Source organism: Chinchilla lanigera, unplaced genomic scaffold (assembly GCF_000276665.1).
Source record: "Chinchilla lanigera isolate Chin_1 unplaced genomic scaffold, ChiLan1.0 scaffold00025, whole genome shotgun sequence".
NCBI lineage: Eukaryota > Metazoa > Chordata > Mammalia > Rodentia > Chinchillidae > Chinchilla > Chinchilla lanigera.
Window position 1 is genome coordinate 18376708 of NW_004955426.1, and position 4299 is coordinate 18381006.

At 47.4% G+C, this 4299-nt stretch overlaps 1 protein-coding gene across 2 annotated transcripts in view; it reads left to right on the forward strand.

Annotated features, from left to right (window-relative positions):
* The first annotated feature begins 3972 nt into the window (after positions 1-3972).
* Positions 3973-4299, forward strand: part of Sub1 (SUB1 homolog (S. cerevisiae)) — a 13948-nt gene continuing 13621 nt past the window's right edge. Inside the window, exon 1 of one of the 2 annotated variants that reach the window (XM_005386159.2) lies at positions 3973-4059. The gene's annotated coding sequence lies outside the window, so the exon portion shown is untranslated. Of the gene's footprint in view, positions 4060-4247; positions 4267-4299 lie in introns of those variants that run through there. The other variant, XM_005386160.2, reaches the window with a different exon arrangement.

Genomic DNA, 4299 nt, shown 5'->3' on the forward strand with positions numbered 1-4299 from the left:
TACTGGCACATGCCTATAATCCCAGCACTTGCGAGGCTGAGGCAGGATGATTGCAGGGAGTTGGAGGGCAGCCTGGGCTGCACACTGAGAACTTGTCTCAAAAAAAAAAAAAAAGTAAAAACAAAAAAAGAACAAACTTTCCTCTAACTTTGGCTGTTGGGTCTCAGCAATAAGAAAGTAACCAAGACAACTACCTTATCCCAAAAACCAAATTTTGTCTCAGCAATAAGAAAGTAACCAAGACAACTACCTTATCCCAAAAATCCATTTGTCCTGTTATTCCTTCACAAATTTATTGCTCTTTGTCTAAAATGTAGGAAAGTATCATGCTTTGGTCATTTCCTCTTCACTCTCCTGTGTAGATCCTCATGTATATGTGAATTTAATAAAACTGTAATGCTTCTCTCTTTTTAATCAGGTCTTGTGTTAATTGGGTTTGTAGATTCAGCCAAACAGCCCAAGTAAGAACTAATGGGCTGAGGAGTTTCTCTCCTCTACACCCCCTTGTCCTCTGAGAACTGAGGGTTTCTTTCTTCCCAGGGATGCTCTGGCAGAGGGAGCAGAGCTCCTTCTCAAAGACTAGGTGTGTTTGAATGTTGTTGCTAATATCAAAAATATTAGCCATGAAATATCTGAGAATATGAATTTAAAAGAGGAGGCGTTTATTTGGCTTACAGTTTCAGAGGATCCAGTCCATTACCAGTGGAGTCCCTCTCCCTGTGGTGAGGTGGAGCATCATGGCAGAAAGGATGTGGCAGAGGAGAGTTGCTCACATTAGGGCAGTTGGGGAGCAGGGAGGGAGGGAAAGAGTGTGAACTGGTGGGCTTTTTCCTTCTGTTCCCTCAGGGACTCCACCCTATTGGCAGGTGTTGCCCACTTTCAGTTTGCCATCCCGCATGCCAATCACTTCTGGAAACACCCTTAGAGACGCACCTGGAGGTGTGCTTTACTGACCTCCTGCATGTCTCTTAATTCCATCTAGACTGGGTAATTAAAAACAACTAGTCATACTCTGAGGACTTTTCTTTCTCTTCCATTCCATAGGGCGGTTCAGTGGGGGAGCACTTGCCCAGCATGTGCAAGGTCTCCTGGGTTCAACTCCCCGCACTACCAAAAAAAAAAAAGTTTAGGCTCTTCCTTTTCATAGTCTCAAGAATATCTACAACGGGTAGGGTGATGGCAGAAAGAACTGGTTTAGACTAACCACTGATCATCTTAAATCAGTTTATGCCTGGAAACCAAATAGTCTAAAAGTCCAAAGCCACACATCTGACCCCGACCTTTTCCTTGCTATCTTCTTATTTGCAGAGTGCATGTAGCTGACAAAATGGGAGGAAGGATGAGGGTAAGGGCCGGAAACAGGAAGTGCTAGGAACAAGAGCCACACTGGGTAACAGTTCAGAATAATAATCTGCTACATGGATAACTTCTAGGAAAAGTGTGCACTGGAGGGGCGGCACAGTCAGGGAACCATGTAACTTTCTCTGGCCACACCCTCAGGGCTTTCTCCCTGACTGTCTCCTCCTCCTCTGGTCCCTTCTCTGTTATCAAGTTAGTTTCCTTACCCATTCTCTTTTTACTCCTGCTCCCAGAACTACCTTTCTGAAGACCTATGGACTTGAAAATTTTGTACATTTATTTAGTTTTTTTTGCTTTTATTTTTTGAGACAGGATCATCCTATGTCTCCCAGGTTGGCCTTGAACTCACAGTAATCCTTCTGTCTCAGCCTCTCGAGTACTAGTCATATTTGCAGCATGCTCCATGGCACATTCTGCTTCTTCAAGATCAAGATCTGGAGAAAGGAGTGGTGATCTTTTCACATCCAGAGATGCCTTCTAGCAATTTTCCTGTAAAAGGAGCTATGTCCCACCCCATACACCCCATACACCCCATACAAATGTATGTGAATCATGCTACCCCATTTTTATTTGAAAATAATGACTGTCCTATTTTGTTCAATATTTTGAAAAATTTTCTCTTTCACATAACTTTAAGAAATTTTTTCTCATTTTGAGTTACATGTACTTTTATTTAATGGACATCACTTAGAATCAAGATTTGCTGGTAGTTTTCATGGAGGCTCACACCCAAGAAAATTAACTAAATTTGCATGCAAAACATCAGGTCTCTCTCTTTCTAAAAATGCATACAGTACCTCGACAGCTCTTCACCTCCGGAGGCCCTGAGAACTGAAACTCAAATCTACAGTGTGCATACAGCCCAGTTCTCTCAGACACAAACCCTGAATGAAAATTTTTGTTGCAAGGGAAGGCCTGGTTTCTATCTCTGGCACTGGGGAGATGGCGAGTCACGGGGAACGGGGATGGAGATGTCATATTAATTTAAGTGCACTTGGTTTGAGTGCTATGCATGATTTTTTTTTAGGTAAGTTGGAAGTGTGTAGGGTCCCAAGACAGGGAGCAGTGTCTGTGTTTATTTTCATGGTTTCTTTTATTTTATTAGAGTAAAAATTTCACAAATCCGTTCAGCCACCCTGAACTCCACTAACCCAACTAGGGGACTAATCCAAATATCATATCTTTCATCCATATTCATACACTCTAGATCCAGCCGCTTCCGACAGGCCCCTCTATGAGCACTTGAGGCTTTGGGGGCCTTCAGTCATCTGGGACTTCCCCAGAGCATGATCAGGCAGGCCACTGGTTCAGTCACCTGTGCCCTGCGTGAACACTGCATACACAGATGAGACCCTAAAGAGTATGCAGTCTCTGTAGGGTGGAGACTATCTGGCTTACACAATGGTTTGAGCTCCCTTCTAAAAACCTTGAAAACCCTAGACAAAGAGCCTTCATGGATATCCCACTCAGTACCCCCTCCTGGGTAGCAGAAGCCTTACTTCCTTGTCTGTGGTGTCATACTCTGTCACCGTGGGACAGGACCTTAGTGTTCTGGTAACAGAACCACACCCATGCCTACCAGGGCCCAGACAGCCTGGTAATCCTCTAGCAGTCCAGTATGTCAGCCCTGTCCAATCAGATATCCTGAGCATGGGCACCCCACCATGACCCCAGGTCCTCGTATCCCCAGGAAACTTTGTCCATGTGTCCATGTGCCCATAGTGTCCATGTGAGCGCTTTCCTAACTGCTTTTGTGCGTGTAAACTCTGCCAGTGGTAGCAAACCTAGGGCACATATGCTGTAGCCAGCTGTTCGTAATCACTGAAAGGTCTAAAATGTTCGCCATCGCAGGCCTGGGCTATCAAGCTACACACCTGAAGCAGGGGTTATTGAGTGCATTCCACCTGTTTATAACTTAATTTCACTATTTTATCTTTCTCCCTCCTTCTCTCACTTTTCTTTCATTCTTTTGTGGTACTGGGGGGTTGAACTCAGGGCCTTTGCACTGAGCTACACCCGCAGACCATTTTTCATCTTGAGACAGGGACTCACTGAATTGCCCTGGGTGGGATGGAACCTGTGATCCTCCCGCTTCAGCCTCCAGAGTGCTGAGCTCATAGGCCTGTGCTACCGGGCCTGGCTCCTTCCTGCTTTTTTTGTGGTACTGAGAAATTGAACCCATGATTTTTGCCCTGAAGTATACCCCTGGCCCTATTCTATTTTATTTATTTTACTTTTGAGACAGGGTCTCACTAAGTGGAAAATTTGCCCAGGCTGAACTTGAACTTGTGATCCTCCGGTTCCAGCCTCTTAAAAAGGTGCTAGGATTACAGAGTGAGATACTAAGGGCTAGAGAGCAAGAAGTACATTTCCGGGAAAATGGGCCGGCAGGTTGATCTTTTTCAATTTACCTCTGCATGCCGATAGACAAGCATGTACTGAACAGGCGCAAAGCCCTGTGCTCGTCATTCGTCTTTCATTAGGGCCCTCACTCCCTCTCAGGTCAGGTCTAATTAACAGCATCCATTCAGGTGGAAACGCGGTCCCTTTAAGGCCTTGGAAAGGGTCTGGTCTGGAGACCACGCCCCATCACGTGTTCATGGTTCCAGTGGGGCGGGGCCGGCGTTTCTAAGCTGCCGTCACTTCCGGTTCTCTGTCAGTCGCGAGCGAGCAGGAGGCTGACGACTGCGACAGCGGAGCGTGAGTGCGCGGCCCCCGCCCCCACCCCGAGGGCGCCCGGCTTCTCCGACCCTCACGCTGCTAGCGGGGCGGGTAGCTGCTCGCAGCCCTCCGGGCCCCTCCGCGGCCGCGGCCAGGGGCGGCTGTGCCGCACCCGCCTTTCCTTCTCAGCGTGTCCGCTCCCCCTCGGGTCCCGACCTCGCGCCCCGCGCGCCGCGGGCTCTCCGGGTAGACACCGTTTCTGGGGACCCGTGGAGGCGG